Below are 13,937 nucleotides of genomic sequence, written 5' to 3' on the forward strand. Positions count from 1 at the left end.
TCGGGAGTCTGTCGGCTGCTGGTTTTCCAGCATGCACGTCCGATAGAAACCGGCCAAACGGCCGGCATCTGTCAGATAGACCAACATACACATAGGCAGAATGTTGGTCACTTTTTTTGAACAGGCATGTCTCCCAACATTCGGCCTGTGTGTACGCGGCTTAAGACTCTGAAGGGTAGTTTGACATGCAGGCACAACCCTGAAAACAAACAGTCATGTTGGACAGCTGCTGTGTTAATAGAAAACAGCAATATATCAGCGCACTATCAGATAATTAAAAAATAGAGCAGCTGAACACTCAGGTCAAAATACAAAACCAGTAAAGAAAATATCACAGCAATCAGTGCAACGCTAAACACATAATACAAGTATAAAACAATATGAATAGATATATTCCATGCACAGAAGCCCGTGACTCAGAAGTGTGTTGGATGATGACTTCTAAAATGAGGACATAAGTGCTCTCTGTGCAACAACTGTCACCACACAAAATGGCCTCTCACCTGAAGGCAAAAGGCACAAGCATATATCTCCACTTAGATGCCTCAAAGCATAGGTGTGTATATCCAGCCAGTATCAATATCCCACTCAGGAGTCTATAGCTGGCCCGACAGGATCCTTCCCTTAGGGACTGTTACAATCTCCACGGTACCATACAAAACACAAGCGGGCAGACCATAGCATAATACTGATAGTAAATCTTTATTAAAAGCACATATAATAAAAGCCTCTTACTCTGTGGTAGAGATCATTAGACAGAACAGCAGCGAGCCCAGGCTTGGACACAGCTGATTCCGGATGACAGCGGGTGGCGTCAGTGGCTCCTCCCTCCCTCCGCACGCGTATCGTCCCCGTCCATATGGGGACTTCATCAGCGGTATGGGAGAAGGAGGACGTCACCCGAATAAGTAGGTAGGTGGCTTCAGTTGATAGGCTCACACCCCCCGGACTAGTTGCCCTGACAGCAGGAACGCTCCAGTGTATCCTGCGGAAGTCAAAATAGATATTCCGGGTCACGGCTAAAAACCAAACCACTGTGCAGCTGAAAGAAAATTTAAAATGATCGCCTAATAAGGCAACAAAATCCCATGGCTTTAAAGTATAACCAGATTCTGAATTTATCAACCTAGTTACCGGAACACAAAAAAAGGGGGGAGATCAGGGATACAAATTATATCTCCAGATCACAGTATGCAAATGTGTTCTCACGCCATAATAAGCCTGCCTGTAAAACAAAGTTAGAGGTATATAAAAGAAACCATACATGTAAATAAATACTTAAATATGGACTTTTATACTACAAAATAATACTGATAAAATATAAAACCTGGGAGGAGTAAAAAAGAAATGAACACCCACTGTCAACCTGGGTTACAAAATCGACACAAACAAATACACACGAAAATCAACGATCAGAAATAAAACAATTCAAATCAAAATCAACATTTAACCTGTGTTAAGCCTATACAGAAGGGAGGAGGAGACACGAGCTGACAACCTCAGCTCTGCCTTATCAAGGGAAAACAATTGCAATTAGATAGGGGTTTTTCTAAATTTGTAGTGCCAGCAATGTCTGGAAGTGACCAATAAATGTTGTTTCATCACCCAATCTACTCAAAAATGAGGCCTTTGTCTATGTCCATAGACATCAGAGGGTGGTTATGGGTAGCTTAACCACCCTCTATTGGGCAGTTGTAGTTTAATGGCCAGACAGCACACACATGCTCTAAATCAGTTCTAGTCCTTAGATAGGAATAGGGGTTTTTGTGATGTCTCTGTTTCAGTCTTGATGAGACAGTCCCTCTTTTCCTTCCATACAACTAGCGGTAGGAGTGCTTTCTAATACAGTCTGATCTCACCAGGCATCCAAATCATACCTCATACTGTACCGTAACTGTAACTATGCCAGGGTTCCATTAAGCCAGCAGCCCAGGTTTTCTGACACTCTGCTAGCTTTAAAAATGTCCTTTCCTTTCCTCTCAGCAGGCTGAAAACACACTACTTTTCTACACTACTACATCTTCCTGACTTGATCCAGACCCAGCCAAGATGGCTGCCACCCGCACTGGTGAATCTCCATAGACGAACATTGCAAAATGATCTCCTTAAAGCTGACCGCTGCGCTTCTGCATTAATGAATATTTCGTTTATCCCTGTCCATACTGCAGAATGCACAGGGGGGGGGGGGTCAGTGTAGGGGGGATCAGTGTGGGGGGAGTCAGTGTAGGTGTCAGTGTGGGGGGGGGGGTCAGTGTGGGGGGTCAGTGTAGGTTTCAGTGTAGGTGTCAGTGTGGGGGTCAATGAAGGGGGGTCAGTGTAGGAGGGGTCAGTGTAGGGGGGTCAGTGTCAGTGTGGGGGGGTCAATGAAGGGGGGTCAGTTTGGAAGGGGGTCAGTGTAGGGGGGGACAGTGTCAGTGGTGGGGGTCAGTGTAGGAGGCGTCAGTGTAGGCGTCAATGAAGGGGGTCAGTGTAGGAGGGGTCGGTGTAGGAGGGGTCAGTGTAGAGGGGTCAGTGTAGGGGGTCAGTGTCAGTGTGGGGGGTCAGTGTAGGAGGGGTTAGTTTAGGTGTCAGTGAAGGGGTCAGTGTAGGAGGGGTCAGTGTAGTGGTCAGTATAGGAGGGGTAAGTGTAGGGGGGGTCAGTGTAGGTGTCAGTGCAGGTGTCAATGAAGGGGGGTCTGTGTAGGTGTCAATGTAGGGGGGGTCAGTGTAGGAGGGGTCAGTGTAGGTGTCAGTGAAGGGGTCAGTGTAGGTGTCAATGAAGGGGGGTCAGTGTAGGTGTCAGTGAAGAGGTCAGTGTAGGTGTCAATGTAGGGGGGTCAGTGTAGGAGGGGTCACTGTAGGGGGGGGGTCAGTGTAGGTGTCAGTGAAGGGGTCAGTGTAGGTGTCAATGAAGGGGGGTCAGTGTAGGTGTCAGTGAAGGGAGGTCAGTGTAGGTGTCAGTGAAGGGGGGGTCAGTGTAGGTGTCAGTGAAGGGGGGTCAGTGTAGAGGGTTCAGTGTAGGGGGGTCAGTGTAGGTGTCAATGTGGGGGGGGGTCAGTGTAGGGGGGTCAGTGTAGGTGTCAATGTGGGAGGGGGTCAGTGTAGGGGGTCAGTGTAGGTGTCAATGTAGGGGGGTGAATGTAGGGGGGTCAGTGCAGGTGTCAATGTGGGGGGGTGTCAGTGTAGGTGTCAGTGAAGGGGTCAATGTAGGGGGGTCAGTGTAAGGGGGTCAATGTAGGGGGGTCATTGTAGGAGTCAATATGTAGGGGGTGTCAGTGTAGGTGGGTCAGTTTAGGGGTCAGTGTAGGGGGGTCAGTGTAGAGGGGTCAGTGTAAGTGTCCGTGTAGGGAGAGTCAGTGTAGGGGGGCCAGTCTAGGGATCAGTGTAGAGGTCAGTGAAGGTGTCGGTGTCAGTGTAGGTGTTAGTGAAGGGGGGTCAGTGAAGGAGGGGCAGGGAAGAAGGGTCACTGTAGGGGGGCCAGTGTATGTGTCACTGTAGGTGTCAATGAAAGGGTCAGTGTAGGTGTCAGTGAATGGGGTTCAGTCTAGGGGGGTCAGTGAAGGAGGGCTAGGGATAAAGGGTCAGTTAAGGGGGGCCAGTGTAGGTGTAACTGTAGGGGGGGTCAGTGTAGGTGTCAATGAAGGGGTCAGTGTATGGGGGGGTCAGTGAAGGTGTCAGGTAGGTCAGTGTAGGAATCATGAATGTCAGTGTAGGGGTCAGTGTAGTAATAAGGTAGGTCAGTGTAGTGATCAGGTCGGTTAGTGCAGGAATCAGGTGGGTCAGTGTAGTGGTCAGGTAGGTCTGTGTAGTGGTGAGGTAGGTGTCAGTATAGTAATCAGGTAGGTCAGTGTATTGGTCAGGTAGGTTTGTGTAGTGGTCAGGTAGGTTTGTGTAGTGGTCAGGTAGGTTTTATGTAGTGGTCAGGTAGGTTTGTGTAGTGGTCAGGTAGGTCTGTGTAGTGGTCAGGTAGGTCAGTATAAAAATTAGGTAGGTCAGTGTAGTGATCAGGTTGGTTAGTGCAGGAATAAGGTAGGTCAGTGTAGGAATAAGATAGGTCAGTGTAGGTGTCTGTGTAGTGGTCTGGTAGGTTAGTGTAGTGGTCAGGTAGGTCTGTGTAGTGGTCAGGTAGGTCTGTGTAGGTGTCAGTATAGTAATCAGGTAGGTCAGTGTAGGAATAGGGTAGGTCAGTGTAGTGGTCTAGTAGATTTGTGTAGGGGGCGCAAATTATTAGCCTTGCCCTGGGCGCTGACAACCCACGCTACGCCACTGCATTGTGCATATGACAGTAAATGTGAACCTTGTTGCGTTTCTGCAAAGGGTCCCCATTCTGCAGACCTAAAAAAATACCAGTTAGTAAATCAGTTTGGCATGATGAAAAAACAAAACTCCATTTTAATGCAAAAGGTTGGGATCGACCGATTATCAGCAAAGCCGATTATTGGAGGGCCGATATTCACTTTTGCCGATATATCGGTACTGGCCCCGGACATTGCCAATATTACCGATATTCCAAATATAGTGAAAATAAACAGTAGAGTGTTCCACATAAGTGCTCCTTCCACCACACCACATGAGAATTACTCCTCTTTGTAATTTCACTCACCAAAAGGTGAACATTAATGAGCCTTGTATTATTAATCCTATGTCCGGGTCCGAGACTAGTCTTCTCTTCCTCCAACCATTAGGTGGTGATGCTCATGTAACGGTAAAATGATGTCACATAGCATAATTCCATTTACAAATGCTATTAAATAAACATACACACTTGAAATGCCACTCACATATGTGATACCGCTCCGTCCGGCATACGATCTCCGAGGTCATGTCAGCATACCATCTTGGAGCTCACATGGTCACGCCCGGGGCGTGACCTGGAGCGTGATCACGTGACCTCCGAGATCGTATGCCAGATGGAGCGGTATCACCCGGAATTTAATTCATTAATAAAACTCCTCTTCTTGCCACGGAGATTTGGGATGCGATGCTCCTACTCACTGTTGCTTGGCAGCAGGGGACGCACGCATACACACACTTCCTGGTAAGGGCGGAGTGAGGGCCAGTGACTATCACATTTAAGGCTCCGTGTTAGGCTGTATCTCCACCTCTAAAGACGTCAAAGGCATTGACGAAACGCGCGTAAGGTGGAACGCACGCCGTCTACGTCACGGGAGCCGAGTGGAACGCAAGCCGGTATTCACCGCTCTCCACTCACGGGCTCCATTTTAGCTGGTGATTTTATTATTTTACCCTTCGTGTATCATACCTAAGTATATTAAAAATCTTTTAAATGGTAATACACTATTTGGAGCTTCTTTTATTCCTAATACCCTGACCAGACCCCGCGGAAGGAGGTTATCCAGGAGAGGGCAATCCGGAGCACTGGGGCACTACATCGCCCAGCGATATCTACTCTGGCCCAGGTGGCCAAACAAGCGCTAACAGGTCTTAATACCATAAGGTATATAAGCAGTGGCGTACCTAGAGCATTTGGCACCCGGGGCGGATCCTATATCTGGCACCCCCCCCCCCCCAACTTTAAAATGTAAAAACACCCACAAAAAAATTGTAATGTGTTCAAGAATATTTTTTGCACAAATTTCACAGCCCCCCCAACACAGTGCCCCTTGCAGTCTGCCCTCCGTCTCTCTAATCACAGTTCCCCCTTTTGCACTCTCTGCCTCCCCTGCACAGTCCTACCTTCAGCATAAATAGATAGCTAATATTATTACCAATGTGTTTAAGTTTGAGTAAGAGATTGGAGACTTGCTAAAGGAGATATTCAGAGACTGCAGACATGATACAGGAGATGGTCAGAGACTGCAGACATGATACAGGAGATGGTCAGAGACTAAGGGCATGATACAGGAGATGCTCAGAGACTGCAGACATGATACAGGAGATGATCAGAGACTGCAGACATGATACAGGAAATGGTCAGAGACTGCAGACATGATACAGGAGATGCTCAGAGACTGCAGACATGATACAGGAGATGATCAGAGACTGCAGACATGATACAGGAAATGGTCAGAGACTGCAGACATGATACAGGAGATGATCAGAGACTGCAGACATGATACAGGAAATGGTCAGAGACTGCAGACATGATACAGGAGATGATCAGAGGCTGCAGACATGATACAGGAGATGGTCAGAGACTAAGGGCATGATACAGGAGATGGTCAGAGACTGAAGACATGATACAGGAGATGGTCAGAGACTGCAGACATGATACAAGAGATGGTCAGAGACTGAGGACATGATACAGGAGATGATCAGAGACTGCAGACATGATACAGGAGATGGTCAGAGACTGAAGACATGATACAGGAGATGGTCAGAGACTGCAGACATGATACAAGAGATGGTCAGAGACTGAGGACATGATACAGGAGACGGTCAGAGACTGAGGACATGATACAGGAGACGGTCAGAGACTGAAGACATGATACAGTAGATGGTCAGAGACTGCAGACATGATACAGTAGATGGTCAGAGACTGAGGACATGATACAGTAGATGGTCAGAGACTGCAGACATGATACAGGAGGTGGTCAGAGACTGCAGACATGATACAGGAGGTGGTCAGAGACTGCAGACATGATACAGGAGGTGGTCAGAGACTGCAGACATGATACAGGAGGTGGTCAGAGACTGCAGACATGATACAGGAGATGGTCAGAGACTGAGGACATGATACAGTAGATGGTCAGAGACTGCAGACATGATACAGTAGATGGTCAGAGACTGCAGACATGATACAGTAGATGGTCAGAGACTGAGGACATGATACAGTAGATGGTCAGAGACTGCAGACATGATACAGTAGATGGTCAGAGACTGAGGACATGATACAGTAGATGGTCAGAGACTGCAGACATGATACAAGAGATGCTCAGAAACCGAGGACATGATAGAAGATAGAAGAGCACTAGGGGGGCCAGAGAGCACAGACGAAGCAGAGAGCACTGGAGGAGCTGAAGGGCCACGGTGGGGGGGGGGGGGGCTGGAGAGAATTAAGAGGGGGTTTGGAAAGCATTGTAGGGGGGTTGGAAGGTGCAGGGGGTGGAGAGCACTGGGGGGGGACAGGGAGCACTTGGGGGGCGAGCAGGGAAAACCAGGGGGGTGGAGAGCACTGGGAGGGGGGGGACAGGGAGCACTTGGGGGGGTGGGCAGGGAAAATCAGGAGGTTGGAGAGCACTGGGGGGTACAGGGAGAACTTGGGGGGGGTAGGCAGGGAAAATCAGGGGGGGGGGTGGGCAGGGAAAACCAGGGGGGTGGAGAGCTCTGGGGGGGACAGGGAGCACTTGGGGGGCGGGAGAAAGCACTGTGGGGAGCTGAAGAGCATGGGGGGGGCTAAAGAACAGGGGGGGTCTAGTGCACTGGGGGGGGGCTAAGAGCACCGAGGGGGGGAGATTAGGAGCACTGGAGGGGGGCCAGCAAAAGAAGTTGTATAGGAGGGGGATGGGGCAGCTGCATATAGATGAATTGATCTTCCCCTATTCTTCCTGCAGGAGGGAGAGGAGGAGAATCAGTTATTCAGCAGGCAGCTGCAGGAAGAATAGAGAAAGATGAATTCCTCTATATGTAGCAGCCCCATCCCCCTCCTATCCAGCACACACACCTGGGCAATGGGCACTCACCGTCTTCCCGCCGAGGCTCCGCCCCTTCTTCCCACCAAGGCTCCGCCTCCTTATTCCCGCCGCAGCTCCGCCCCCTTATTGCAGCCGAGGCTCCGCCCCGTATTCCCGCCGCGGCTCCGCCCCCCCCGCTAGCAGCACGGACTGAAGGAGCTGCCACTGCAGCTGCCTTCACACTGCGGGATCTGTCTGAACACACCGGGCAGGACACCGGCGAACACCCCCCAGAGCGTGGCACCCGGGGCGGGCCGCCCCCCCGCCCCCCCCATTGGTACGCCACTGTATATAAGACCCACTTCATCTGGTGAGTGTGTTATTCTATTATTCCCCACAGTGACATCAAGTACCAGCACCGGATTATTGGAGGATTGAACACAGAGCACCTGCACTTTATATTCACTCTGCACTCAAGAGTAATCTGCATATTTGCACCTAAGTCACTAATGAACTGTATTTTATGAACAATTTTTGAACTATGAGAACCATTTGATTGAATCACCACAGAAAGAACTGCACTTCCCATCACCTATTTACTCCTATGAATTTTATTGTTTATATATAAATTGCACTGTATTTATTCTTTTAAGATTTGTATATTATAATTTGTAGTACACTATATACCTCGATTAGAAATATAGGGTTATTAATATTTATTATTTATTGTTTATTGTGCCAAAAATCTGAATATATACATTTCACCATTTAATTTACATTGGTTCTTATCACTAGCACTACAGCACTATAATAAGGTTTAATGCACGATACAATACATAAGACCTACCAACCTCACTATCCAATGGAAACTACTTGCACTGGTTAAGCAATTTTCCAGTACTAGCTCACTCATAGCAAGCGCTATAGTTGGCCCCATTTATTGTGGCTTTACTCTTTTTGTCTTCTACCCTTCCTATAGCAGCTGCTATCTCATTTTAACTATTACATTTGAGTACACCTCTGACCCCACCCATTGGCGCGAGGGATATACTATTCAAGTATATTTACCCCCCATAAGTTGTAGCTGTTTATCTGTAGTCTTCTATTCTCTACATCTACATCTACCGTGCTAAATTTAAAGCTTGGCTGAGAGTTCAGAAAGCAGGGGGTGGAGTGCTAAAATTACACTCTGCAGAGCTGAGTGAGAAGAGCTGTGAGAGCTGATCCCCCCTGCACACAGGAACAGAGCTGAGGCAGTCAATTAGCTGGAGGTCCCTTCCCTTTCACCAATTTTTCTCTTGGTGTAAGGAAAACTTGACAGAAGTGACCCATGCTGATAGAAGAGGAAGGAAGCAGCAGACATAAGTGACATACAGTGGGTATAGAAAAGAATCACCCCCTTTAAAATAATCACATTTTGTTGCTCTGCAGTCTGAAATTAAGCCTTTTTTTTTTTTTATCCAGCTGTATTTACTTAGTGAAAAAGTATGTTTTCAATTGCCACTTCCTCAGTTTTAAGGCTTATTTTCAAGTTATTGGCCATAAAAAAGGGTATAGGGTCCCGGGTACTGCCCTTGGGGACATATATCAATGCAAAAAAATCTTTTAAAAATATTGTTTTTAAATAAGCAGTGATTTTAATTTTTCTTAAAATGAAACAATTAAAATAAAAAATACCTTTAAATCTAGTGCCTGGGGGGTCCTCTTAGTCTGCCTGTAAATTGGCGCATCTGTACTATGTATAGAACCAGCTGCAGCAAAACTGACATATATAAAGAAAACAAAAAAGGCATTTAAATAATTTTCCCTGCAAGCTTTCTTTAGTTTGTAAACAACAGTTTGGGGAGCCAGTCTTCATGATTAGGCCACATTTTAGTGCACTCGGAACAAGATTAGAGATTTTTTGGATAAATTCTGCTCTCTCTTTTTTGCAGACTTTGGATGGAAATAACAAAGTTTTGCACCACAGTGACACTGAAAAAGCCGAATTATAGTATACTTAGGTCCAAGTTAACCTCCCTGGCAGTATGATTCTTTACGATTTTAGGTGCTGAAAGCGGTACAATTATTTTGCATGTAATTCTTAAGAATGAGCAGCCCAAACCAACTATTTACATATGATTTTTTTTTACCGTGCGTTCTTCTTTATAACATCTCGGGTATGATAAAGTTTGAAACACAAAATCATAAATTATAATATAATAAATGACTATAAATAAGTTAAAGTATATATATATATATATATATATATATATATATATATACTGTATATATATATATATATATATATATATGTACACATATATTATATATATACGTATAAATGTATGTTTATATATATACAGTATATATATATATATATATACATAAAAAGTACAGTAAAACTGCAGGAAAGGGCACTGGGGGGCAATCTAATGTGAATTTATTTTATTTTGTACTGTATCAGTGTGTTTGGTGTGTTTGACTTTTGAATTTGCCGCCGGTTCCACCCCCCTGCGAGCGTCACGTCGCAGGAGATGGAAGCCGGGGCACAGAGAGCATCGGGAGGAAGATCCGCCGCCGCACACCGCCCGCATACATCGCTGGATCCCGGTGACAAAGTAAGTAACCCCTCTACCAGGATCCAGCCATGCTTCTGGCGGTTCCCCGAGTGTGGCTCGGGGTTACCGCTTTTGGCACTGAAATGTAACCCCGAGCCACACTCGGGAATACCGCTAGGAATGTTAATGGGAGAACATGACTGCCAATTTGTTGTTTATCAGTGTTATCCCCTCTCTGTAGGCTCATGTTACTCCCTTCCTCAACCTCAGAAACAACATCAAAATCAAGTAATGGCTGTGCATCCTCAGACGCTGTGTTCAGAAAATTCCGGTGACTCCTCCATGCATAATGGTAGGGCTATGGCAGGAGTAGCTGTGGACAAGGAGGCAGAATAAGCCACTCTGGCAGCTGTGATGGACTGCAAACTAGTCCCATCTTGGGTGTTAGATGATAAGGAGGATGAGGATGGCTTAGTAAGCCAGTCCACCACCTTCTCTGCATGCTGTGACTGGATATCACAACCAACATCAGTAAAAAGAGACAAACGTGCCCTGCCTGAGGATGGACTGCGTCCCTAGTGGCATGGGAACATCTGCTTCTCCTTGTTGGCCTCCCAGACATGATGGCAGGGGGGGTTATTACACAAATTTATTAGATATGGTAATAGGAAATGGGTGATTGGATGCACTTTATTTAATAAAATGTGGTGTTTGGTGCAATATAAACTGTGTACAATTGAGGACTGCCGCTGACACAAATTAAAAAACTAAAAAAAATATATATTTATATTATTAAAAAGGGGGAACACCAACAGTAAGACAAACTGTGGCTGACAATTTTAAAAAGGGGGCGGGGGGAACAGCAAAAATAATAAAAAAAAGGACGCAGCAAAAAAAAAATGATATGGTAATAGGAAATGGGTGATTGGATGCACTTTATTTAATAAAATGTGGTGTTTGGTGCACTATAAACTGTGTACAATTGGGGACTGCTGCTGACACAAATTAAAAAATTGAAAAAAAAGAAAATATATTAATAAAAAAAGGGGAACACAGGCATCACAGTAAGACAAACTGCAGCTGGCAATTTAAAAAAAGGGGACAAGGGAACAACAACAACAATAAAAAAGACATAGCAACAAAATAAAAAAATGATATGTGGTGCTTGGTGCACTATAAACTTTGTACAATTGATGACTGCTGCTGTCACAAATTAAAAAACTATAAAAAAAAAAAATATTATATATATGTATATATGTATATATATATATATATATATATATATATATTTATAAAAAAAGGGGGAACACAAGCGTCGCAGTAAGACAAACTGCAGCTGACGATTTAAAAAAAAGGGGGCAGGGGAACAACAACAATAAAAAAAGACGCAGCAACAAAAGAAAAAAAAAATTAAATGTGGTGCTTGGTGCACTATAAACTATGTACAATTGGGGACTGCTGCTGACACAAATTGGAAAACTTAAAAAAAAAAAAAACCCAAAATATTAATAGAAAAGGGGGAACACCAGCGTCATAGTAAGACAAACTGTGGCTGACAATTTAAAAAAAGGGCAGGGGAACAGCAATAATGAATAAAAAAAAAGGACGCAGCGATAAAAAAAAAAAATAATAAAATAATGAAATGTGGTGCTTTGTGCACTATAAACATTATAAACTGTGTACAATTGGGGACTGGAACTAACACAAATTGAAAAACTAAAAAAAAAAACAAATTTTTATAAAAAAAGGGGGCACACCAACGTCACAGTAAGACAAACTGTGGCTGGCAATTTAAAAAACGGGGCAGGGGAAAGAAAAAAGAAAAAAAAGCATGTATATAGCACTGTATATACAGTGCCTTGCGAAAGTATTCGGCCCCCTTGAACTTTGCTACCTTTTTCCACATTTCAGGCTTCAAACATAAAGATATAAAAATGTAATTTTTTGTGAAGAATCAACAACAAGTGGGACACAATCATGAAGTGGAACTAAATTTATTGGATATTTCAAACTTTTTTAACAAATGAAAAACTGAAACATTGGGCGTGCAAAATTATTCAGCCCCCTTAAGTTAATACTTTGTAGCGCCACCTTTTGCTGCGATTACAGCTGTAAGTCGCTTGGGGTATGTCTCTATCAGTTTTGCACATCGAGAGACTGAAATTTTTGCCCATTCCTCCTTGCAAAACAGCTCGAGCTCAGTGAGGTTGGATGGAGAGCGTTTGTGAACAGCAGTTTTCAGTTCTTTCCACAGATTCTCAATTGGATTCAGGTCTGGACTTTGACTTGGCCATTCTAACACCTGGATATGTTTATTTGTGAACCATTCCATTGTAGATTTTGCTTTATGTTTTGGATCATTGTCTTGTTGGAAGACAAATCTCCGTCCCAGTCTCAGGTCTTTTGCAGACATCAGGTTTTCTTCCAAAATGGTCCTGTATTTGGCTCCATCCATCTTCCCATCAATTTTAACCATCTTCCCTGTCCCTGCTGAAGAAAAGCAGGCCCAAACCATGATGCTGCCACCACCATGTTTGACAGTGGGGATGGTGTGTTCAGGGTGATGAGCTGTGTTGCTTTTACGCCAAACATAACGTTTTGCATTGTTGCCAAAAAGTTTGATTTTGGTTTCATCTGACCAAAATCAGATGGACTAAACGATATGGATATCTTTAAGAAATGGCTTTCTTCTTGCCACTCTTCCATAAAGGACAGATTTGTGCAGTATACGACTGATTGTTGTCCTATGGACAGAGTCTCCCACCTCAGCTGTAGATCCCTGCAGTTCATCCAGAGTGCTCATGGGCCTCTTGGCTGCATCTCTGATCAGTCTTCTCCTTGTATGAGCTGAAAGTTTAGAGGGACGGCCAGGTCTTCGTAGATTTGCAGTGGTCTGATACTCCTTACATTTCAATATTATCGCTTGCACAGTGCTCCTTGGGATGTTTAAAGCTTGGGAAATCTTTTTGTATCCAAATCCGGCTTTAAACTTCTCCACAACAGTATCTCGGACCTGCCTGGTGTGTTCCTTGTTCTTCATGATGCTCTCTGCGCTTTAAACGGACCTCTGAGACTATCACAGTGCAGGTGCATTTATACGGAGACTTGATTACACACAGGTGAATTCTATTTATCATCATTAGTCATTTAGGTCAACATTGGATCATTCAGAGATCCTCACTGAACTTCTGGAGAGAGTTTGCTGCACTGAAAGAAAAGGGGCTGAATAATTTTGCACGCCCAATTGTTCAGTTTTTTATTTGTTAACAAAGTTTGAAATATCCAATAAATTTCGTTCCACTTCATGATTATGTCCCACTTGTTGTTGATTCTTCACAAATAATTACAGTTTTATATCTTTATGTTTGAAGCCTGAAATGTGGCAAAAGGTCGCAAAGTTCAAGGGGGCCGAATACTTTCGCAAGGCACTGTAGCACTAAATGTAATGCTGTTAAAACCTGCACTACACTACACTGACACTATACACTCTACACTAACACTAACTAGCTTGCTGAGCTCTGCTCTATCTCCAACTTCACGCTGCAAAAGGTTCTGTGGGAAGGAACCTATTATAGTGTGGGGTGAAACTAAGAACACTGAGCCACGATTGGGCAAAGTCAGCATGACTTCTCACAGTGCTCCTTGCACCTGAGTCACGGGAACATCCCACTGAGCGCCCTGCAAATTCAGGTGTTCTAAGAACACCCAAATGGATACTGCTCGGCCCGGACAGTTTGCCCATCTCAACTTTTCAGGATAGAAGGTAACATGGATGGGGCAAAATACCATCAAATTCTTGAGGAAAATCCGCAGCCCTCTGCCAGAAAGTTGTCAATGGGAAGAA

The sequence above is a fragment of the Pelophylax lessonae genome (genome assembly GCF_965119305.1).
Source record: "Pelophylax lessonae genome assembly, chromosome: 4".
Lineage (NCBI taxonomy): Eukaryota > Metazoa > Chordata > Amphibia > Anura > Ranidae > Pelophylax > Pelophylax lessonae.